Source organism: Rhamphochromis longiceps, linkage group LG17, assembly GCF_057381845.1.
Source record: "Rhamphochromis longiceps isolate RC_006_pf linkage group LG17, R_longiceps_female_GT1.1, whole genome shotgun sequence".
Taxonomy (NCBI): Eukaryota; Metazoa; Chordata; class Actinopteri; order Cichliformes; family Cichlidae; genus Rhamphochromis; species Rhamphochromis longiceps.
The window spans coordinates 23,015,600-23,041,573 of NC_140573.1; the positions used below are offsets into that span (position 1 = coordinate 23,015,600).

A 25,974-nucleotide genomic window follows, 5' to 3' on the forward strand; every position below is an offset into this window, starting at 1 on the left:
GGTGCAGAGTGAGCATGTGCACAGAGCGCTATGTTAAAGTATAAAATATATCACATACCAAACGTGCCCCACATTCTAAGGTTTTCTTGGATCAATCCAGAATTTTCCATAAAATATTCTGAGCTCTCCTCACAGATGTATCTGCTTCCAACCACGGATTGAAATAACATGACTGAGCTTTAAGATGTTCTGGATTCAAAGCAACATCCCGGTGCATCACAGGTGTCTCTTTCAGCTTCTCCTACCACGGATTTGTTAACCGTTTGCACAAACCTTCACAGCCCTGCCAAGCATCCTTTGCTTATCCAGCAAAGCTCAGAAGCTGTCTCCTGCTAATTTATCCAGAAAGATGCACAACAACAGCGTGGAAGCAAGCTGCTGAATGCCGATGTTAGGCAGCCTACCAGCTCTTATTACAAAGTCTTCAGCAACATGTTATTTATTTCTGTATTTGATGTTCATTTTCTTGTTGGCTTTGATTAGAGCAGGGACGCAATAAACTACTTCCATTCTTCCTGAGTCAGTCTTGACTAAACAGTTTCTAAAATGTCAGGACACATACACCACCACCCGTCTTTCCAGTAATAAAAAATGTAATGGCTCATAAGGGCCAGAAAATCTTTAAAAGTAAGAGGCTGAAATTAGTCAAGTATGCTAATTGTGAAATAAATATCATTTAAACAATCAGTTGATCATTTGGTTTCACCGACTGCTTCACTTCCTAGATATTCCATGATCAGCTGTAAGTGGGATTACTCCAAAGTGGAAGTTTTTAGGGTCACTGAGGGCTGAGCATATGCAGAGCACAGTAAAGGTGCCGACACTGCATGTTGCATTTAATTGTTTATAGATGCACTTGAGAGAGCATTGAAGTGACTCCAGAATTAAAATGACAGTTTACATTTTCAGGGTTTGCCATTGCTCTCAATTGGCTTTTTGCTAATATACGCTGTATACAATAAAGACAACAATATGTGACCGTTACGTGACAGAAGCCTGTGCATTTTCCTTTTACTGCTGATTGCTAAACAAAAATATTCATTAAAGTCCTAGAAGTAAAACCCGTGGCCCCTTTGGAGTGCACAAGAAATTCCATTATCCAGGAATTGTGGTGGTTTGGAAGCTTTCGCAACACTGGAAACTCATTTACAGTGTTTCTCCATGCACTGCATCCTAATATATATATAAAAACACCTGATATCACCCCCCCACCTTTTTTTATTGAGCTGATTTTAAAAAACCACAAACAAATTTAAAGGTTCATTTTCATCCGACCTCTTTTTATTAAGCAAAGTATCAGAATGGACTGCAATTAGTTGTTTCACAACTAAAACAAAACCCAAAGATGACTGAGGGGATGTAAAGAACATTTTAGTAGTGTTTGAAAGTACTTGCATCTACATCAGAGTATGAAAAGTAGGTGGGTAAAAATGCGACTCACATTTGTTGCGTGCGTGTGCGCGCGCCGGATGACTGTATGCCAGTGGATGTGACATTGTTGAGAGAAGTAAGACATAATGAAGTTAAGCAACCTTGTACTGAAAGTAGTTTAAAAGCACCTCGGACTCCATGTGCTCGAGATGTGATAACTATGTCACAGCAATTTAAAAAATGTGTTATCAATGGTTACATAACAATCAAGATAACTTAAAGCCATAATTTTTTTTAAAAAAAAGTATATATTAGCCCTCAAAAATCAGCTGTCTATATGTTGAGCCGCCCAGTTGAAATTAATTAAAAACAAGACTGGCCTGAAGTAATGCAAAAACAAACTATTAGTAATGGACAAAAACTAAAGAAAGCATGGTCCTAAACATGTTTTAACAAAACCTGCTTAAAAAAATTTAAATGGAAATCAAGACACACGGTAACCCGTGTAGCACTGTTTGCTAATTCTACCATTGGTCATATTTCTTTAAAAAGAACATTCACAAGCATATCGAGTTAATTGATCTCTACGGTACATATCTGGAGAGTAAGATATAAAAAATCTCACTTTTTGGGGCTCTTGCTCTGAACAGATCAGCCACTGATGAAAGAAATGACATCACTGCCCCTCTGTGTTCATAACTGAGAACTGCACTGCAGCGCCATGAATTCTAAACGTCTAGATTCAGTTTTTCCACAACAAACACAAATTTATGGAGACAAATAAATCACTTATCCTGGATCATGCTCAGCACGAGGTATAGTGTCACTTTGGTATGAGTTCAACTTCACTCACCCATCAGACTATGTGTGCACATGTACACAGGTCCATAAGTAATTTGGTTTGATTAATTAAGATGTGCAATGCAGAATTTCAGCTTTAAGTGTTTAAGAATTACACCCTGAATTTGGATACAGCCTGTGAGTGCCTGTTATGGGCTTTTATAGGGCTTTGGAGCGTGATGTCACGGGGGTGGGCGTGGAAAGGATTTTGGGGGTCTAAACAAAGCACAAGCGAAAAAGGAGCGAAGGCACACACGACAGCCATGGTTCGTTCTTGCTGTGTGGTCGGCTGCAATGTTCGATCGCACGACCGGCAAGAGAATAAGCTTGAAAAGGGTTTGTCTTTTCATTCTTTCCCAACCTGGAAGCAACATGAGGCAGCTCGTGTATCGATGTTACCAAACGAAGGCGTCTAGCCTGGATAGCAGCTGTGAGACGAGCTGATATCCAGTTCTCTTCCATCTCCAAATATCTGTTGGTGCTCCAGACATTTTCATTCCAGTAAGTTCTAAATATGTTCATATCACTCTTTATAGCCTATTAGTTTTATTTTCGATGCGCTCTGAGCTCATAGCAAATTAGAACAAACATCCTACTGAGTGATTTTGCAGAACTACCTTCTATCTATAGAGTTGCTAATTATTTGGCATTATTGCAGCAAACCAGCCAATGAAATGGATGAAACATCGTGACTGGGTCGCAGCGCTACACAAGGGACCTGCTTCAAACACACCACCATGCCAATCAGATTACTTCTTCCATGTGAGGGTGAAGAGGTGATCCTTCTGGATAAGATGGTGAAGGTTTGGTGAACAGTGTGGTAGTAAAACCAGGGAAAAATGAAACCTGCTCCTGTTAAATATTCTTAAGTCTTTTGCTGTATAAATAGCGGTATTTTTTCAAAAGATACAGTAAATAAAGTAATGTTAGTAGTGGGTGATATCATGTAAACACTCATGATTTTATGGAAACATTTTGTCATTTGTAAACTATAAAAGCAGCTGGGATTTTTCTTTTTGGAGGACGGCTCCTTTTACCTTTCAATACGGATGGTCTGTTTATGTTTTGATCAAGAGCCTTTTTTGGGCAGCTGAAGAGGAGAAGTCTATGTTATGGCCAACCACTGACTGTATCTTGGTCACATTACCCAGCAAAACCCAGTATGCAGGTTCATCTGTAACAGTCCTTGTGCCACAGATCAACACTGTTGCTTCTACATTAAACAGAAGAGCAGTCGCATGGGTGCAGGTCTCCGCGACTCCGGCCTTACAGGTGCAGTGGGCGGCTTCAACATTCCCTGTGATGCTCACAGTGACCCATGGCTGCAATGCTGGTTCATTCAGTCTTTGAGTGCAGGACCTGAAACACACACAGACAAAGTTCATTTAAAGACAAGAACTATGAGCCAAGGCCGACATAAATGTGTTTTATCTACTTCATCATAAATGTAACAAAGTGTTTAGAAAGTTAGCACATACATGTAATTTTTCATTTCTTTATGTGTCCATCGCTGCATGTTATATTCTAAACCTGCCTGTTCTCTGTCAGAAACCTGCCTGCAGAAAATGAACTTAAAGTATGTAATGTGTAATGTAATCACTTTAGAGATGGAGAAAGCATAAAGTGACAATTATGAATCCCTTAATATGATAAGGAGATTCTGCAGGTCATTAATCAATGTATAAAATTAAAATAAAATGTATTTTTAATGACACAAGATACAAATATGGAAGCAAGATGTATAATTAGAATGATTTATAATAAATATGAATAAATCATTGCAATTTCTTTAACCATAAAGAATAACTAAATCCTTCAGGACAATGTCACATCAATGCACTGAACTCACTATGTTATCCACCTAACAGCCTCCACATGTTCTCACTGTAATTTCCCCTCATGAATGAATTTATGCTGCACTAATGTGAATGTTTGCAGGGAAATCAAACGCATTTCACTCGCAGTACTCGAGCTGACTTACCTTTGTTTGAATGACGACTTGTACGCGCTGATTCCACAGATAAGGTACGAAAATATGTCAGGCTACGTCAATAGCAGTTGGTCTTCAGGGTTTCTACTCCACGGCCGTATTTCATACGGCTCCACATTTCCAATGCACGCTATTTTCTGCAAGTACCGCTGCTTCCCCTCTGAACGAAATCGGTCTCTATACAGTCCATTCTCTTTTGAGCTGCTTTTAAGCATCTTGTAATCGTCTTCCAACACAGTGTGTTTGTTTTGATTCGTAGACCCCACAATGCATTGCGGCGTGACGTCAACCTTATATATATGTGAGGCGTCTGCGCATGCGTAGCTCGTGACGTCACTGAAAGGAAATTCGATTGGCTATGATGTGCTGCAACGTCACATAGGCAAGAGGCTATAAATATCCCTCAGACATTTAGACATGCTCATTTGTTGGCACATGTTGAACAGTCGGCGCTCTCTCAGGAAACGTCTCACGCTTTTAACACAAACCAAGAAAATAACATTTGTGACTGCAATGGATGAAAATTCAGATCAGGAGGGGGAAGAAATTGAGCTTCCAGAAGGATCAGGTGTAGCAAAAGAAGGTGAAATAACTGCTGAAACAGAAAGTGTCCGAGCTCTAAACCCTGTAGAACAGGCTGTAGTTGACGTCATCCATGAGATATTTGGTGAAATGGATTCAACAAAGAACAAAGAAAAATACTCTCTGGCATCCATCGACTCACCTCCAATGGCAGAACCTAAGAGCGTTTTTCCAGAAAAATGCTCTCTGGTATCCATCGACTCACCTCCAATGGCAGAACCTAAGAGCGTTTCTCCAGAAAAATGGTCTCTGGCATCCATCGACTCACCTCCAATGGCAGAACCTAAGAGCGTTTTTCCAGAAAAATGGTCTCTGGTATCCATCGACTCACTTCCAATGGCAGAACCTAAGAGCGTTTCTCCAGAAAAATGGTCTCTGGTATCCATCGACTCACTTCCAATGGCAGAACCTAAGAGCGTTTCTCCAGAAAAATGGTCTCTGGTATCCATCGACTCACCTCCAATGGCAGAACCTAAGAGCGTTTCTCCAGAAAAATGCTCTGCGAGCATTTCAGGCTCTCTTAAAGATTCCTTTGAAGTATTAGAGATGGGTGTTGTGTCAAGGTCATCTTCTGATTTTAAGGAAATGTCCACTGACCTCTCCTTTTTGCTCTTTAAGACACTTCTTGTAAAATGTAAGTCTAAGACCATGCAATCTGTGGCTAAGGCCACAAGTACTTCAAGAGAAATACACACTCTCATCAACCATCTGACAGAGTTGATACAGCCTGAACTCAGCAGCACAGAGTCCGCCATAAATCTGATAAATGACAAGAATCAGTTCATTAAGAAAATGGCCAAATCCCTCATCAAGGAGTTTGGCTCCTCAGACAATGTCTTAAATGCTGCGATGTCAAATGATTCATCTTTTGACAAGGCTGTGATAAGTCATTTGAAATTCGGGCTCCCCAGTCCTCCAGAAAAGTCCAAAATTTCCAGGTTTTTTTCAGCAGTGTTAAAAGCTTTTTTAAAACCCTTTACGTGCTGCTTTAAAGGGCAGCAATGATTACATGACATTTTTGCCTTTTTCCTGCTGCCTTGCTTCTTTTAAAATCTTGAAGCAGAATTTTAGCACCAAATCCATTTCCATCGCCCCCAACCAGTCGCAGCGGATGGCTGCCCCTTTCTGAGCCTGGTTCCGTTGGAAGTTTCTTCCTGTCAGAAGGGAGTTTTTCTTCCCCACTGTTGCCTTGTGCTTGCTCAAAGGGGGATCATTTGATTGTTGGGTTTCTCTGTAGTACTGTATTGTTTTTACCTTACAGTACAAACAGGGAAGAAACTTGTGATTTGGCGCTTTATTTAAGATATATATCATATACAAAATATCATATATATCAAATAAAACAATAATATCAAATAAAAACATTCAGACTGTTGTCTTGTTTTTCTATGTTGTCAAATATGTAACAAGTTGAGTGTGTGCATTCTGGTCATTAGCATTTTTGGTTTTTTCATTTTTAATGTATTCGAGCTGAATTCGGGGTGCGAGGTAGTTGCTTACTACAGCATGTTTGTATAGACACTATGGAGTTCTGAGCTACTAGGAAGTAGGAAGAGGCTGACTTAACCACCCCTCCCTCCTACCACACATACAAGATTGATTTAAATTTGTAGGATCTGATCTCTTTCAGAACCCAGCTTTGCTCTCAGGAGGTAGGAGTTAGTCTGAAACTTCAAAATGAGGTGGCCAGCTCTCTTCCATGTGTGTGACATAAGCGACTGAATCTGACAAAAAACTTGAATATTTTTCTGTCCTTTGAACATCCAATACGTACAAATAGAATAGAATAATGCTTTAAATGTCCCACAAGGGGAAATTTGATGTATAAGCGGCAAAAAGAAACAAAAATACACACAGAACAGAAAGACAATGTTTACATATTTTACATACAAACCCAGGTTGTAGTGTGCAAACAGAGCAAGATACTGAAAGATGTTTACATATTTAGAATATTTAGAATATTTTGAAAAGTGCAGGTTGTGTATTGTACCTGTGCATTAAAAAGTAGACAAGTAACTTCCAATAAGTTAGTGTATATATAGACTGAGAGAAGTAATGTGCAAGTTATAACAGCAGAAGTTGTCACAGCACTGATGTAAACCTCTATGTTTGTTGGGAGCAGTTTTGATTGTGCAGTCTGACAGCTGTAGAGAGGAAGGACCTGCGGAAACGCTCCTTCAAGCATCTAGGATGCAGCAGTCTGTCACTGAAGGAGCTCTGCAGTCCAGCAACATTTACATGCATGGGGTGGGAGACTCTGTCCATCAGAGAAGTTATTTTGGCCAGAGTCCTTCTGTCTCCCACCACCCGCACTGGATCCAGGGTGCATGCCAGCACAGTTCCCTGTGGGGCCCCTGTACTGCATATGAGTATGTATGTATGTATTGTAGAATTCAACTAGGTGCAATATGTCAGTGAGTGCAGAATTTAGGAGAATCACAAGAATCCATTTGCAGTCCAAGTTCTTCCCCCCTGTTGGACAGTCATTCTGCGAGCCTTATGAATGTGTTTGCAAAGAATCAGATCTTAGTGAACTCTGGCTCAAGGTCAGGGGTCAGAGGTCAAGTTGTCTGAAAATCTTGTAAATGTGATAACTTTAGAACAAGATGATGTAGAATTTTGAAATTGATACCATAGGTGTATCTATTATGAGGCTGAGTGGGACGATTGGTCAGTATCAGTAGCTATGTGCATGACTAGTTTCATTTCATGTAGTAAATCTTTACATTGTAGACTTTCAACCTGGGGCCTCATACACAACACCAACCTGTCTACGTGGTTCTTCTTCAGCTATCTGAGAATTTTTATGGGAAGTGTATTTTTCTGGTATTTTCTTAGCCTCATCTATTTTTTAAAAAGCACATAAAAAGGAGGAAGCAGGGGAAATGGGTGAGGGTGAGCATCTGAGTGACTTTAATCCAAATTGCGATGCTTAGGCGACTTGACCCAGGCAGCTCTAAACGAGCAAAGCCTGCTTTCATAAAGACATAACAGTGTGAAAAAGTGTTCATCAATCCCTCCTTTCCTTTTCACATTTTGCTAGAAAAACGGAAAATTTATGCAGTAATTTACTGAAACGTGTATAAAAATACGTGGAGGCACAACACACTGCTCCAGTAATGTTTAGGTCCGGTCGTTACTGAAACATTGTGTTTTTCTAAATAATGGCATTCTATTCTATTCTATCTAGCTATGCTTTTCCTACATTTGCTGTGTCTTTGGGATTGTTGTCATGCTGAAAAATGAGGCCATTGTCATTAAGATGACCAATTTCCAGATGGTATTGCAGATGGAATAAACAAAGAATTCAAGTGCGTTTCATTAAAGCTGGTTTGACGGTTTGACCAGCTTTGATTATGACTGACATGCAGATACTTTAGGGTGTCTTCACTCATTCAGGAACCTTCCTAAACAAAGTTGACTTTTAGCAATGGTACTGCTACCTGGATGTAGGCCAGGCTTCTCTCAGAAGAGATGTTTGGTTTGCGAGTGCTTCTTCAGCTTGGGAATTAGCCAACTTCTGCTGATAAATGACCCACTCAGACTGAGGGTGATGGTTTCCTTTTTCTGTATTTGGTGCCAAATGGAAAAAATGGTATATAGGTTCACTATGAGGCAAAAAACAAACAAAAAACCCCCAAACCACACGCAACAATGTATCACTTCCAGCGTGTTTTAAACGAAAAACCAGAACGGATTATGTTTTCATCACAACTGTGTTCCAGCCAGGTGAGGAGAGCTACCTTCGTCATGCTTCCCTAACCTATTAATCTCGGTTTCGTACACCTTTCAGCAAAAGAAGCATCACATTGAAGCTACTTTGAATGCATCGTGTACCTGAATATTGTTGCTTATTTGCTGGATGAATTACTTGCAAGATGACATGAAAAAACAAACAAAAAAAAGGCATAATTTCCTGTGGTCGACTAATCCATTAAGCCTTCCGGGAGGCATGTAATCAGATAGAATCTAAGCTCTGTAGTGGTGCAGAGTGAGCATGTGCACAGAGCGCTATGTTAAAGTATAAAATATATCACATACCAAACGTGCCCCACATTCTAAGGTTTTCTTGGATCAATCCAGAATTTTCCATAAAATATTCTGAGCTCTCCTCACAGATTTATCTGCTTCCAACCACGGATTGAAATAACATGACTGAGCTTTAAGATGTTCTGGATTCAAAGCAACATCCCGGTGCATCACAGGTGTCTCTTTCAGCTTCTCCTACCACGGATTTGTTAACCGTTTGCACAAACCTTCACAGCCCTGCCAAGCATCCTTTGCTTATCCAGCAAAGCTCAGAAGCTGTCTCCTGCTAATTTATCCAGAAAGATGCACAACAACAGCGTGGAAGCAAGCTGCTGAATGCCGATGTTAGGCAGCCTACCAGCTCTTATTACAAAGTCTTCAGCAACATGTTATTTATTTCTGTATTTGATGTTCATTTTCTTGTTGGCTTTGATTAGAGCAGGGACGCAATAAACTACTTCCATTCTTCCTGAGTCAGTCTTGACTAAACAGTTTCTAAAATGTCAGGACACATACACCACCACCCGTCTTTCCAGTAATAAAAAATGTAATGGCTCATAAGGGCCAGAAAATCTTTAAAAGTAAGAGGCTGAAATTAGTCAAGTATGCTAATTGTGAAATAAATATCATTTAAACAATCAGTTGATCATTTGGTTTCACCGACTGCTTCACTTCCTAGATATTCCATGATCAGCTGTAAGTGGGATTACTCCAAAGTGGAAGTTTTTAGGGTCACTGAGGGCTGAGCATATGCAGAGCACAGTAAAGGTGCCGACACTGCATGTTGCATTTAATTGTTTATAGATGCACTTGAGAGAGCATTGAAGTGACTCCAGAATTAAAATGACAGTTTACATTTTCAGGGTTTGCCATTGCTCTCAATTGGCTTTTTGCTAATATACGCTGTATACAATAAAGACAACAATATGTGACCGTTACGTGACAGAAGCCTGTGCATTTTCCTTTTACTGCTGATTGCTAAACAAAAATATTCATTAAAGTCCTAGAAGTAAAACCCGTGGCCCCTTTGGAGTGCACAAGAAATTCCATTATCCAGGAATTGTGGTGGTTTGGAAGCTTTCGCAACACTGGAAACTCATTTACAGTGTTTCTCCATGCACTGCATCCTAATATATATATAAAAACACCTGATATCACCCCCCCACCTTTTTTTATTGAGCTGATTTTAAAAAACCACAAACAAATTTAAAGGTTCATTTTCATCCGACCTCTTTTTATTAAGCAAAGTATCAGAATGGACTGCAATTAGTTGTTTCACAACTAAAACAAAACCCAAAGATGACTGAGGGGACGTAAAGAACATTTTAGTACTGTTTGAAAGTACTTGCATCTACATCAGAGTATGAAAAGTAGGTGGGTAAAAATGCGACTCACATTTGTTGCGTGCGTGTGCGCGCGCCGGATGACTGTATGCCAGTGGATGTGACATTGTTGAGAGAAGTAAGACATAATGAAGTTAAGCAACCTTGTACTGAAAGTAGTTTAAAAGCACCTCGGACTCCATGTGCTCGAGATGTGATAACTATGTCACAGCAATTTAAAAAATGTGTTATCAATGGTTACATAACAATCAAGATAACTTAAAGCCATAATTTTTTTTAAAAAAAAGTATATATTAGCCCTCAAAAATCAGCTGTCTATATGTTGAGCCGCCCAGTTGAAATTAATTAAAAACAAGACTGGCCTGAAGTAATGCAAAAACAAACTATTAGTAATGGACAAAAACTAAAGAAAGCATGGTCCTAAACATGTTTTAACAAAACCTGCTTAAAAAAATTTAAATGGAAATCAAGACACACGGTAACCCGTGTAGCACTGTTTGCTAATTCTACCATTGGTCATATTTCTTTAAAAAGAACATTCACAAGCATATCGAGTTAATTGATCTCTACGGTACATATCTGGAGAGTAAGATATAAAAAATCTCACTTTTTGGGGCTCTTGCTCTGAACAGATCAGCCACTGATGAAAGAAATGACATCACTGCCCCTCTGTGTTCATAACTGAGAACTGCACTGCAGCGCCATGAATTCTAAACGTCTAGATTCAGTTTTTCCACAACAAACACAAATTTATGGAGACAAATAAATCACTTATCCTGGATCATGCTCAGCACGAGGTATAGTGTCACTTTGGTATGAGTTCAACTTCACTCACCCATCAGACTATGTGTGCACATGTACACAGGTCCATAAGTAATTTGGTTTGATTAATTAAGATGTGCAATGCAGAATTTCAGCTTTAAGTGTTTAAGAATTACACCCTGAATTTGGATACAGCCTGTGAGTGCCTGTTATGGGCTTTTATAGGGCTTTGGAGCGTGATGTCACGGGGGTGGGCGTGGAAAGGATTTTGGGGGTCTAAACAAAGCACAAGCGAAAAAGGAGCGAAGGCACACACGACAGCCATGGTTCGTTCTTGCTGTGTGGTCGGCTGCAATGTTCGATCGCACGACCGGCAAGAGAATAAGCTTGAAAAGGGTTTGTCTTTTCATTCTTTCCCAACCTGGAAGCAACATGAGGCAGCTCGTGTATCGATGTTACCAAACGAAGGCGTCTAGCCTGGATAGCAGCTGTGAGACGAGCTGATATCCAGTTCTCTTCCATCTCCAAATATCTGTTGGTGCTCCAGACATTTTCATTCCAGTAAGTTCTAAATATGTTCATATCACTCTTTATAGCCTATTAGTTTTATTTTCGATGCGCTCTGAGCTCATAGCAAATTAGAACAAACATCCTACTGAGTGATTTTGCAGAACTACCTTCTATCTATAGAGTTGCTAATTATTTGGCATTATTGCAGCAAACCAGCCAATGAAATGGATGAAACATCGTGACTGGGTCGCAGCGCTACACAAGGGACCTGCTTCAAACACACCACCATGCCAATCAGATTACTTCTTCCATGTGAGGGTGAAGAGGTGACCCTTCTGGATAAGATGGTGAAGGTTTGGTGAACAGTGTGGTAGTAAAACCAGGGAAAAATGAAACCTGCTCCTGTTAAATATTCTTAAGTCTTTTGCTGTATAAATAGCGGTATTTTTTCAAAAGATACAGTAAATAAAGTAATGTTAGTAGTGGGTGATATCATGTAAACACTCATGATTTTATGGAAACATTTTGTCATTTGTAAACTATAAAAGCAGCTGGGATTTTTCTTTTTTGAGGACGGCTCCTTTTACCTTTCAATACGGATGGTCTGTTTATGTTTTGATCAAGAGCCTTTTTTGGGCAGCTGAAGAGGAGAAGTCTATGTTATGGCCAACCACTGACTGTATCTTGGTCACATTACCCAGCAAAACCCAGTATGCAGGTTCATCTGTAACAGTCCTTGTGCCACAGATCAACACTGTTGCTTCTACATTAAACAGAAGAGCAGTCGCATGGGTGCAGGTCTCCGCGACTCCGGCCTTACAGGTGCAGTGGGCGGCTTCAACATTCCCTGTGATGCTCACAGTGACCCATGGCTGCAATGCTGGTTCATTCAGTCTTTGAGTGCAGGACCTGAAACACACACAGACAAAGTTCATTTAAAGACAAGAACTATGAGCCAAGGCCGACATAAATGTGTTTTATCTACTTCATCATAAATGTAACAAAGTGTTTAGAAAGTTAGCACATACATGTAATTTTTCATTTCTTTATGTGTCCATCGCTGCATGTTATATTCTAAACCTGCCTGTTCTCTGTCAGAAACCTGCCTGCAGAAAATGAACTTAAAGTATGTAATGTGTAATGTAATCACTTTAGAGATGGAGAAAGCATAAAGTGACAATTATGAATCCCTTAATATGATAAGGAGATTCTGCAGGTCATTAATCAATGTATAAAATTAAAATAAAATGTATTTTTAATGACACAAGATACAAATATGGAAGCAAGATGTATAATTAGAATGATTTATAATAAATATGAATAAATCATTGCAATTTCTTTAACCATAAAGAATAACTAAATCCTTCAGGACAATGTCACATCAATGCACTGAACTCACTATGTTATCCACCTAACAGCCTCCACATGTTCTCACTGTAATTTCCCCTCATGAATGAATTTATGCTGCACTAATGTGAATGTTTGCAGGGAAATCAAACGCATTTCACTCGCAGTACTCGAGCTGACTTACCTTTGTTTGAATGACGACTTGTACGCGCTGATTCCACAGATAAGGTACGAAAATATGTCAGGCTACGTCAATAGCAGTTGGTCTTCAGGGTTTCTACTCCACGGCCGTATTTCATACGGCTCCACATTTCCAATGCACGCTATTTTCTGCAAGTACCGCTGCTTCCCCTCTGAACGAAATCGGTCTCTATACAGTCCATTCTCTTTTGAGCTGCTTTTAAGCATCTTGTAATCGTCTTCCAACACAGTGTGTTTGTTTTGATTCGTAGACCCCACAATGCATTGCGGCGTGACGTCAACCTTATATATATGTGAGGCGTCTGCGCATGCGTAGCTCGTGACGTCACTGAAAGGAAATTCGATTGGCTATGATGTGCTGCAACGTCACATAGGCAAGAGGCTATAAATATCCCTCAGACATTTAGACATGCTCATTTGTTGGCACATGTTGAACAGTCGGCGCTCTCTCAGGAAACGTCTCACGCTTTTAACACAAACCAAGAAAATAACATTTGTGACTGCAATGGATGAAAATTCAGATCAGGAGGGGGAAGAAATTGAGCTTCCAGAAGGATCAGGTGTAGCAAAAGAAGGTGAAATAACTGCTGAAACAGAAAGTGTCCGAGCTCTAAACCCTGTAGAACAGGCTGTAGTTGACGTCATCCATGAGATATTTGGTGAAATGGATTCAACAAAGAACAAAGAAAAATACTCTCTGGCATCCATCGACTCACCTCCAATGGCAGAACCTAAGAGCGTTTCTCCAGAAAAATGGTCTCTGGTATCCATCGACTCACCTCCAATGGCAGAACCTAAGAGCGTTTTTCCAGAAAAATGCTCTCTGGTATCCATCGACTCACCTCCAATGGCAGAACCTAAGAGCGTTTCTCCAGAAAAATGGTCTCTGGCATCCATCGACTCACCTCCAATGGCAGAACCTAAGAGCGTTTTTCCAGAAAAATGGTCTCTGGTATCCATCGACTCACTTCCAATGGCAGAACCTAAGAGCGTTTCTCCAGAAAAATGGTCTCTGGTATCCATCGACTCACTTCCAATGGCAGAACCTAAGAGCGTTTCTCCAGAAAAATGGTCTCTGGTATCCATCGACTCACCTCCAATGGCAGAACCTAAGAGCGTTTCTCCAGAAAAATGCTCTGCGAGCATTTCAGGCTCTCTTAAAGATTCCTTTGAAGTATTAGAGATGGGTGTTGTGTCAAGGTCATCTTCTGATTTTAAGGAAATGTCCACTGACCTCTCCTTTTTGCTCTTTAAGACACTTCTTGTAAAATGTAAGTCTAAGACCATGCAATCTGTGGCTAAGGCCACAAGTACTTCAAGAGAAATACACACTCTCATCAACCATCTGACAGAGTTGATACAGCCTGAACTCAGCAGCACAGAGTCCGCCATAAATCTGATAAATGACAAGAATCAGTTCATTAAGAAAATGGCCAAATCCCTCATCAAGGAGTTTGGCTCCTCAGACAATGTCTTAAATGCTGCGATGTCAAATGATTCATCTTTTGACAAGGCTGTGATAAGTCATTTGAAATTCGGGCTCCCCAGTCCTCCAGAAAAGTCCAAAATTTCCAGGTTTTTTTCAGCAGTGTTAAAAGCTTTTTTAAAACCCTTTACGTGCTGCTTTAAAGGGCAGCAATGATTACATGACATTTTTGCCTTTTTCCTGCTGCCTTGCTTCTTTTAAAATCTTGAAGCAGAATTTTAGCACCAAATCCATTTCCATCGCCCCCAACCAGTCGCAGCGGATGGCTGCCCCTTTCTGAGCCTGGTTCCGTTGGAAGTTTCTTCCTGTCAGAAGGGAGTTTTTCTTCCCCACTGTTGCCTTGTGCTTGCTCAAAGGGGGATCATTTGATTGTTGGGTTTCTCTGTAGTACTGTATTGTTTTTACCTTACAGTACAAACAGGGAAGAAACTTGTGATTTGGCGCTTTATTTAAGATATATATCATATACAAAATATCATATATATCAAATAAAACAATAATATCAAATAAAAACATTCAGACTGTTGTCTTGTTTTTCTATGTTGTCAAATATGTAACAAGTTGAGTGTGTGCATTCTGGTCATTAGCATTTTTGGTTTTTTCATTTTTAATGTATTCGAGCTGAATTCGGGGTGCGAGGTAGTTGCTTACTACAGCATGTTTGTATAGACACTATGGAGTTCTGAGCTACTAGGAAGTAGGAAGAGGCTGACTTAACCACCCCTCCCTCCTACCACACATACAAGATTGATTTAAATTTGTAGGATCTGATCTCTTTCAGAACCCAGCTTTGCTCTCAGGAGGTAGGAGTTAGTCTGAAACTTCAAAATGAGGTGGCCAGCTCTCTTCCATGTGTGTGACATAAGCGACTGAATCTGACAAAAAACTTGAATATTTTTCTGTCCTTTGAACATCCAATACGTACAAATAGAATAGAATAATGCTTTAAATGTCCCACAAGGGGAAATTTGATGTATAAGCGGCAAAAAGAAACAAAAATACACACAGAACAGAAAGACAATGTTTACATATTTTACATACAAACCCAGGTTGTAGTGTGCAAACAGAGCAAGATACTGAAAGATGTTTACATATTTAGAATATTTAGAATATTTTGAAAAGTGCAGGTTGTGTATTGTACCTGTGCATTAAAAAGTAGACAAGTAACTTCCAATAAGTTAGTGTATATATAGACTGAGAGAAGTAATGTGCAAGTTATAACAGCAGAAGTTGTCACAGCACTGATGTAAACCTCTATGTTTGTTGGGAGCAGTTTTGATTGTGCAGTCTGACAGCTGTAGAGAGGAAGGACCTGCGGAAACGCTCCTTCAAGCATCTAGGATGCAGCAGTCTGTCACTGAAGGAGCTCTGCAGTCCAGCAACATTTACATGCATGGGGTGGGAGACTCTGTCCATCAGAGAAGTTATTTTGGCCAGAGTCCTTCTGTCTCCCACCACCCGCACTGGATCCAGGGTGCATGCCAGCACAGTTCCCTGTGGGGCCCCTGTACTGCATATGAGTATGTATGTATGTATTGTAGAATTCAACTAGGTGCAATATGTCAGTGAGTGCAGAATTTAGGAGAATCACAAGAATCCATTTGCAGTCCAAGTTCTTCCCCCCTGTTGGACAGTCATTCTGCGAGCCTTATGAATGTGTTTGCAAAGAATCAGATCTTAGTGAACTCTGGCTCAAGGTCAGGGGTCAGAGGTCAAGTTGTCTGAAAATCTTGTAAATGTGATAACTTTAGAACAAGATGATGTAGAATTTTGAAATTGATACCATAGGTGTATCTATTATGAGGCTGAGTGGGACGATTGGTCAGTATCAGTAGCTATGTGCATGACTAGTTTCATTTCATGTAGTAAATCTTTACATTGTAGACTTTCAACCTGGGGCCTCATACACAACACCAACCTGTCTACGTGGTTCTTCTTCAGCTATCTGAGAATTTTTATGGGAAGTGTATTTTTCTGGTATTTTCTTAGCCTCATCTATTTTTTAAAAAGCACATAAAAAGGAGGAAGCAGGGGAAATGGGTGAGGGTGAGCATCTGAGTGACTTTAATCCAAATTGCGATGCTTAGGCGACTTGACCCAGGCAGCTCTAAACGAGCAAAGCCTGCTTTCATAAAGACATAACAGTGTGAAAAAGTGTTCATCAATCCCTCCTTTCCTTTTCACATTTTGCTAGAAAAACGGAAAATTTATGCAGTAATTTACTGAAACGTGTATAAAAATACGTGGAGGCACAACACACTGCTCCAGTAATGTTTAGGTCCGGTCGTTACTGAAACATTGTGTTTTTCTAAATAATGGCATTCTATTCTATTCTATCTAGCTATGCTTTTCCTACATTTGCTGTGTCTTTGGGATTGTTGTCATGCTGAAAAATGAGGCCATTGTCATTAAGATGACCAATTTCCAGATGGTATTGCAGATGGAATAAACAAAGAATTCAAGTGCGTTTCATTAAAGCTGGTTTGACGGTTTGACCAGCTTTGATTATGACTGACATGCAGATACTTTAGGGTGTCTTCACTCATTCAGGAACCTTCCTAAACAAAGTTGACTTTTAGCAATGGTACTGCTACCTGGATGTAGGCCAGGCTTCTCTCAGAAGAGATGTTTGGTTTGCGAGTGCTTCTTCAGCTTGGGAATTAGCCAACTTCTGCTGATAAATGACCCACTCAGACTGAGGGTGATGGTTTCCTTTTTCTGTATTTGGTGCCAAATGGAAAAAATGGTATATAGGTTCACTATGAGGCAAAAAACAAACAAAAAACCCCCAAACCACACGCAACAATGTATCACTTCCAGCGTGTTTTAAACGAAAAACCAGAACGGATTATGTTTTCATCACAACTGTGTTCCAGCCAGGTGAGGAGAGCTACCTTCGTCATGCTTCCCTAACCTATTAATCTCGGTTTCGTACACCTTTCAGCAAAAGAAGCATCACATTGAAGCTACTTTGAATGCATCGTGTACCTGAATATTGTTGCTTATTTGCTGGATGAATTACTTGCAAGATGACATGAAAAAACAAACAAAAAAAAGGCATAATTTCCTGTGGTCGACTAATCCATTAAGCCTTCCGGGAGGCATGTAATCAGATAGAATCTAAGCTCTGTAGTGGTGCAGAGTGAGCATGTGCACAGAGCGCTATGTTAAAGTATAAAATATATCACATACCAAACGTGCCCCACATTCTAAGGTTTTCTTGGATCAATCCAGAATTTTCCATAAAATATTCTGAGCTCTCCTCACAGATTTATCTGCTTCCAACCACGGATTGAAATAACATGACTGAGCTTTAAGATGTTCTGGATTCAAAGCAACATCCCGGTGCATCACAGGTGTCTCTTTCAGCTTCTCCTACCACGGATTTGTTAACCGTTTGCACAAACCTTCACAGCCCTGCCAAGCATCCTTTGCTTATCCAGCAAAGCTCAGAAGCTGTCTCCTGCTAATTTATCCAGAAAGATGCACAACAACAGCGTGGAAGCAAGCTGCTGAATGCCGATGTTAGGCAGCCTACCAGCTCTTATTACAAAGTCTTCAGCAACATGTTATTTATTTCTGTATTTGATGTTCATTTTCTTGTTGGCTTTGATTAGAGCAGGGACGCAATAAACTACTTCCATTCTTCCTGAGTCAGTCTTGACTAAACAGTTTCTAAAATGTCAGGACACATACACCACCACCCGTCTTTCCAGTAATAAAAAATGTAATGGCTCATAAGGGCCAGAAAATCTTTAAAAGTAAGAGGCTGAAATTAGTCAAGTATGCTAATTGTGAAATAAATATCATTTAAACAATCAGTTGATCATTTGGTTTCACCGACTGCTTCACTTCCTAGATATTCCATGATCAGCTGTAAGTGGGATTACTCCAAAGTGGAAGTTTTTAGGGTCACTGAGGGCTGAGCATATGCAGAGCACAGTAAAGGTGCCGACACTGCATGTTGCATTTAATTGTTTATAGATGCACTTGAGAGAGCATTGAAGTGACTCCAGAATTAAAATGACAGTTTACATTTTCAGGGTTTGCCATTGCTCTCAATTGGCTTTTTGCTAATATACGCTGTATACAATAAAGACAACAATATGTGACCGTTACGTGACAGAAGCCTGTGCATTTTCCTTTTACTGCTGATTGCTAAACAAAAATATTCATTAAAGTCCTAGAAGTAAAACCCGTGGCCCCTTTGGAGTGCACAAGAAATTCCATTATCCAGGAATTGTGGTGGTTTGGAAGCTTTCGCAACACTGGAAACTCATTTACAGTGTTTCTCCATGCACTGCATCCTAATATATATATAAAAACACCTGATATCACCCCCCCACCTTTTTTTATTGAGCTGATTTTAAAAAACCACAAACAAATTTAAAGGTTCATTTTCATCCGACCTCTTTTTATTAAGCAAAGTATCAGAATGGACTGCAATTAGTTGTTTCACAACTAAAACAAAACCCAAAGATGACTGAGGGGACGTAAAGAACATTTTAGTACTGTTTGAAAGTACTTGCATCTACATCAGAGTATGAAAAGTAGGTGGGTAAAAATGCGACTCACATTTGTTGCGTGCGTGTGCGCGCGCCGGATGACTGTATGCCAGTGGATGTGACATTGTTGAGAGAAGTAAGACATAATGAAGTTAAGCAACCTTGTACTGAAAGTAGTTTAAAAGCACCTCGGACTCCATGTGCTCGAGATGTGATAACTATGTCACAGCAATTTAAAAAATGTGTTATCAATGGTTACATAACAATCAAGATAACTTAAAGCCATAATTTTTTTTAAAAAAAAGTATATATTAGCCCTCAAAAATCAGCTGTCTATATGTTGAGCCGCCCAGTTGAAATTAATTAAAAACAAGACTGGCCTGAAGTAATGCAAAAACAAACTATTAGTAATGGACAAAAACTAAAGAAAGCATGGTCCTAAACATGTTTTAACAAAACCTGCTTAAAAAAATTTAAATGGAAATCAAGACACACGGTAACCCGTGTAGCACTGTTTGCTAATTCTACCATTGGTCATATTTCTTTAAAAAGAACATTCACAAGCATATCGAGTTAATTGATCCCTACGGTACATATCTGGAGAGTAAGATATAAAAAATCTCACTTTTTGGGGCTCTTGCTCTGAACAGATCAGCCACTGATGAAAGAAATGACATCACTGCCCCTCTGTGTTCATAACTGAGAACTGCACTGCAGCGCCATGAATTCTAAACGTCTAGATTCAGTTTTTCCACAACAAACACAAATTTATGGAGACAAATAAATCACTTATCCTGGATCATGCTCAGCACGAGGTATAGTGTCACTTTGGTATGAGTTCAACTTCACTCACCCATCAGACTATGTGTGCACATGTACACAGGTCCATAAGTAATTTGGTTTGATTAATTAAGATGTGCAATGCAGAATTTCAGCTTTAAGTGTTTAAGAATTACACCCTGAATTTGGATACAGCCTGTGAGTGCCTGTTATGGGCTTTTATAGGGCTTTGGAGCGTGATGTCACGGGGGTGGGCGTGGAAAGGATTTTGGGGGTCTAAACAAAGCACAAGCGAAAAAGGAGCGAAGGCACACACGACAGCCATGGTTCGTTCTTGCTGTGTGGTCGGCTGCAATGTTCGATCGCACGACCGGCAAGAGAATAAGCTTGAAAAGGGTTTGTCTTTTCATTCTTTCCCAACCTGGAAGCAACATGAGGCAGCTCGTGTATCGATGTTACCAAACGAAGGCGTCTAGCCTGGATAGCAGCTGTGAGACGAGCTGATATCCAGTTCTCTTCCATCTCCAAATATCTGTTGGTGCTCCAGACATTTTCATTCCAGTAAGTTCTAAATATGTTCATATCACTCTTTATAGCCTATTAGTTTTATTTTCGATGCGCTCTGAGCTCATAGCAAATTAGAACAAACATCCTACTGAGTGATTTTGCAGAACTACCTTCTATCTATAGAGTTGCTAATTATTTGGCATTATTGCAGCAAACCAGCCAATGAAATGGATGAAACATCGTGACTGGGTCGCAGCGCTACACAAGGGACCTGCTTCAAACACACCACCATGCCAATCAGATTACTTCTTCCATGTGAGGGTGAAGAGGTGACCCTTCTGGATAAGATGGTGAAGGTTTGGTGAACAGTGTGGTAGTAAAACCAGGGAAAAATGAAACCTGCTCCTGTTAAATATTCTTAAGTCTTTTGCTGTATAAATAGCGGTATTTTTTCAAAAGATACAGTAAATAAAGTAATGTTAGTAGTGGGTGATATCATGTAAACACTCATGATTTTATGGAAACATTTTGTCATTTGTAAACTATAAAAGCAGCTGGGATTTTTCTTTTTTGAGGACGGCTCCTTTTACCTTTCAATACGGATGGTCTGTTTATGTTTTGATCAAGAGCCTTTTTTGGGCAGCTGAAGAGGAGAAGTCTATGTTATGGCCAACCACTGACTGTATCTTGGTCACATTACCCAGCAAAACCCAGTATGCAGGTTCATCTGTAACAGTCCTTGTGCCACAGATCAACACTGTTGCTTCTACATTAAACAGAAGAGCAGTCGCATGGGTGCAGGTCTCCGCGACTCCGGCCTTACAGGTGCAGTGGGCGGCTTCAACATTCCCTGTGATGCTCACAGTGACCCATGGCTGCAATGCTGGTTCATTCAGTCTTTGAGTGCAGGACCTGAAACACACACAGACAAAGTTCATTTAAAGACAAGAACTATGAGCCAAGGCCGACATAAATGTGTTTTATCTACTTCATCATAAATGTAACAAAGTGTTTAGAAAGTTAGCACATACATGTAATTTTTCATTTCTTTATGTGTCCATCGCTGCATGTTATATTCTAAACCTGCCTGTTCTCTGTCAGAAACCTGCCTGCAGAAAATGAACTTAAAGTATGTAATGTGTAATGTAATCACTTTAGAGATGGAGAAAGCATAAAGTGACAATTATGAATCCCTTAATATGATAAGGAGATTCTGCAGGTCATTAATCAATGTATAAAATTAAAATAAAATGTATTTTTAATGACACAAGATACAAATATGGAAGCAAGATGTATAATTAGAATGATTTATAATAAATATGAATAAATCATTGCAATTTCTTTAACCATAAAGAATAACTAAATCCTTCAGGACAATGTCACATCAATGCACTGAACTCACTATGTTATCCACCTAACAGCCTCCACATGTTCTCACTGTAATTTCCCCTCATGAATGAATTTATGCTGCACTAATGTGAATGTTTGCAGGGAAATCAAACGCATTTCACTCGCAGTACTCGAGCTGACTTACCTTTGTTTGAATGACGACTTGTACGCGCTGATTCCACAGATAAGGTACGAAAATATGTCAGGCTACGTCAATAGCAGTTGGTCTTCAGGGTTTCTACTCCACGGCCGTATTTCATACGGCTCCACATTTCCAATGCACGCTATTTTCTGCAAGTACCGCTGCTTCCCCTCTGAACGAAATCGGTCTCTATACAGTCCATTCTCTTTTGAGCTGCTTTTAAGCATCTTGTAATCGTCTTCCAACACAGTGTGTTTGTTTTGATTCGTAGACCCCACAATGCATTGCGGCGTGACGTCAACCTTATATATATGTGAGGCGTCTGCGCATGCGTAGCTCGTGACGTCACTGAAAGGAAATTCGATTGGCTATGATGTGCTGCAACGTCACATAGGCAAGAGGCTATAAATATCCCTCAGACATTTAGACATGCTCATTTGTTGGCACATGTTGAACAGTCGGCGCTCTCTCAGGAAACGTCTCACGCTTTTAACACAAACCAAGAAAATAACATTTGTGACTGCAATGGATGAAAATTCAGATCAGGAGGGGGAAGAAATTGAGCTTCCAGAAGGATCAGGTGTAGCAAAAGAAGGTGAAATAACTGCTGAAACAGAAAGTGTCCGAGCTCTAAACCCTGTAGAACAGGCTGTAGTTGACGTCATCCATGAGATATTTGGTGAAATGGATTCAACAAAGAACAAAGAAAAATACTCTCTGGCATCCATCGACTCACCTCCAATGGCAGAACCTAAGAGCGTTTCTCCAGAAAAATGGTCTCTGGCATCCATCGACTCACCTCCAATGGCAGAACCTAAGAGCGTTTCTCCAGAAAAATGGTCTCTGGTATCCATCGACTCACCTCCAATGGCAGAACCTAAGAGCGTTTTTCCAGAAAAATGCTCTCTGGTATCCATCGACTCACCTCCAATGGCAGAACCTAAGAGCGTTTCTCCAGAAAAATGGTCTCTGGTATCCATCGACTCACCTCCAATGGCAGAACCTAAGAGCGTTTTTCCAGAAAAATGCTCTCTGGTATCCATCGACTCACCTCCAATGGCAGAACCTAAGAGCGTTTCTCCAGAAAAATGGTCTCTGGCATCCATCGACTCACCTCCAATGGCAGAACCTAAGAGCGTTTTTCCAGAAAAATGGTCTCTGGTATCCATCGACTCACTTCCAATGGCAGAACCTAAGAGCGTTTCTCCAGAAAAATGGTCTCTGGTATCCATCGACTCACTTCCAATGGCAGAACCTAAGAGCGTTTCTCCAGAAAAATGGTCTCTGGTATCCATCGACTCACCTCCAATGGCAGAACCTAAGAGCGTTTCTCCAGAAAAATGCTCTGCGAGCATTTCAGGCTCTCTTAAAGATTCCTTTGAAGTATTAGAGATGGGTGTTGTGTCAAGGTCATCTTCTGATTTTAAGGAAATGTCCACTGACCTCTCCTTTTTGCTCTTTAAGACACTTCTTGTAAAATGTAAGTCTAAGACCATGCAATCTGTGGCTAAGGCCACAAGTACTTCAAGAGAAATACACACTCTCATCAACCATCTGACAGAGTTGATACAGCCTGAACTCAGCAGCACAGAGTCCGCCATAAATCTGATAAATGACAAGAATCAGTTCATTAAGAAAATGGCCAAATCCCTCATCAAGGAGTTTGGCTCCTCAGACAATGTCTTAAATGCTGCGATGTCAAATGATTCATCTTTTGACAAGGCTGTGATAAGTCATTTGAAATTCGGGCTCCCCAGTCCTCCAGAAAAGTCCAAAATTTCCAGGTTTTTTTCAGCAGTGTTAAAAGCTTTTTTAAAACCCTTTACGTGCTGCTTTAAAGGGCAGCAATGATTACATGACATTTTTGCCTTTTTCCTGCTGCCTTGCTTCTTTTAAAATCTTGAAGCAGAATTTTAGCACCAAATCCATTTCCATCGCCCCCAACCAGTCGCAGCGGATGGCTGCCCCTTTCTGAGCCTGGTTCCGTTGGAAGTTTCTTCCTGTCAGAAGGGAGTTTTTCTTCCCCACTGTTGCCTTGTGCTTGCTCAAAGGGGGATCATTTGATTGTTGGGTTTCTCTGTAGTACTGTATTGTTTTTACCTTACAGTACAAACAGGGAAGAAACTTGTGATTTGGCGCTTTATTTAAGATATATATCATATACAAAATATCATATATATCAAATAAAACAATAATATCAAATAAAAACATTCAGACTGTTGTCTTGTTTTTCTATGTTGTCAAATATGTAACAAGTTGAGTGTGTGCATTCTGGTCATTAGCATTTTTGGTTTTTTCATTTTTAATGTATTCGAGCTGAATTCGGGGTGCGAGGTAGTTGCTTACTACAGCATGTTTGTATAGACACTATGGAGTTCTGAGCTACTAGGAAGTAGGAAGAGGCTGACTTAACCACCCCTCCCTCCTACCACACATACAAGATTGATTTAAATTTGTAGGATCTGATCTCTTTCAGAACCCAGCTTTGCTCTCAGGAGGTAGGAGTTAGTCTGAAACTTCAAAATGAGGTGGCCAGCTCTCTTCCATGTGTGTGACATAAGCGACTGAATCTGACAAAAAACTTGAATATTTTTCTGTCCTTTGAACATCCAATACGTACAAATAGAATAGAATAATGCTTTAAATGTCCCACAAGGGGAAATTTGATGTATAAGCGGCAAAAAGAAACAAAAATACACACAGAACAGAAAGACAATGTTTACATATTTTACATACAAACCCAGGTTGTAGTGTGCAAACAGAGCAAGATACTGAAAGATGTTTACATATTTAGAATATTTAGAATATTTTGAAAAGTGCAGGTTGTGTATTGTACCTGTGCATTAAAAAGTAGACAAGTAACTTCCAATAAGTTAGTGTATATATAGACTGAGAGAAGTAATGTGCAAGTTATAACAGCAGAAGTTGTCACAGCACTGATGTAAACCTCTATGTTTGTTGGGAGCAGTTTTGATTGTGCAGTCTGACAGCTGTAGAGAGGAAGGACCTGCGGAAACGCTCCTTCAAGCATCTAGGATGCAGCAGTCTGTCACTGAAGGAGCTCTGCAGTCCAGCAACATTTACATGCATGGGGTGGGAGACTCTGTCCATCAGAGAAGTTATTTTGGCCAGAGTCCTTCTGTCTCCCACCACCCGCACTGGATCCAGGGTGCATGCCAGCACAGTTCCCTGTGGGGCCCCTGTACTGCATATGAGTATGTATGTATGTATTGTAGAATTCAACTAGGTGCAATATGTCAGTGAGTGCAGAATTTAGGAGAATCACAAGAATCCATTTGCAGTCCAAGTTCTTCCCCCCTGTTGGACAGTCATTCTGCGAGCCTTATGAATGTGTTTGCAAAGAATCAGATCTTAGTGAACTCTGGCTCAAGGTCAGGGGTCAGAGGTCAAGTTGTCTGAAAATCTTGTAAATGTGATAACTTTAGAACAAGATGATGTAGAATTTTGAAATTGATACCATAGGTGTATCTATTATGAGGCTGAGTGGGACGATTGGTCAGTATCAGTAGCTATGTGCATGACTAGTTTCATTTCATGTAGTAAATCTTTACATTGTAGACTTTCAACCTGGGGCCTCATACACAACACCAACCTGTCTACGTGGTTCTTCTTCAGCTATCTGAGAATTTTTATGGGAAGTGTATTTTTCTGGTATTTTCTTAGCCTCATCTATTTTTTAAAAAGCACATAAAAAGGAGGAAGCAGGGGAAATGGGTGAGGGTGAGCATCTGAGTGACTTTAATCCAAATTGCGATGCTTAGGCGACTTGACCCAGGCAGCTCTAAACGAGCAAAGCCTGCTTTCATAAAGACATAACAGTGTGAAAAAGTGTTCATCAATCCCTCCTTTCCTTTTCACATTTTGCTAGAAAAACGGAAAATTTATGCAGTAATTTACTGAAACGTGTATAAAAATACGTGGAGGCACAACACACTGCTCCAGTAATGTTTAGGTCCGGTCGTTACTGAAACATTGTGTTTTTCTAAATAATGGCATTCTATTCTATTCTATCTAGCTATGCTTTTCCTACATTTGCTGTGTCTTTGGGATTGTTGTCATGCTGAAAAATGAGGCCATTGTCATTAAGATGACCAATTTCCAGATGGTATTGCAGATGGAATAAACAAAGAATTCAAGTGCGTTTCATTAAAGCTGGTTTGACGGTTTGA

The 25,974-nt window shown here is 40.1% G+C and overlaps 3 long non-coding RNA genes across 3 annotated transcripts; all 3 read right to left on the reverse strand.

The window, feature by feature from the left end:
- Positions 1–1,259: 1,259 nt before the first annotated feature.
- Positions 1,260–4,919, reverse strand: LOC146649718 (uncharacterized). Its single transcript, XR_014908249.1, has 2 exons — positions 4,193–4,919; positions 1,260–3,570 (listed from the first exon to the last, which is right to left on the reverse strand). It is a non-coding gene; the product is annotated as an uncharacterized LOC146649718 (long non-coding RNA).
- Positions 4,920–10,537: 5,618 nt separating this feature from the next.
- On the reverse strand, positions 10,538–13,685 carry LOC146649719 (uncharacterized). Its single transcript, XR_014908283.1, has 2 exons — positions 12,959–13,685; positions 10,538–12,336 (listed from the first exon to the last, which is right to left on the reverse strand). It is a non-coding gene; the product is annotated as an uncharacterized LOC146649719 (long non-coding RNA).
- Positions 13,686–19,366: 5,681 nt separating this feature from the next.
- Positions 19,367–22,577, reverse strand: LOC146649720 (uncharacterized). The gene is made up of 2 exons (XR_014908286.1): positions 21,788–22,577; positions 19,367–21,165 (listed from the first exon to the last, which is right to left on the reverse strand). It is a non-coding gene; the product is annotated as an uncharacterized LOC146649720 (long non-coding RNA).
- Positions 22,578–25,974: the final 3,397 nt, after the last annotated feature.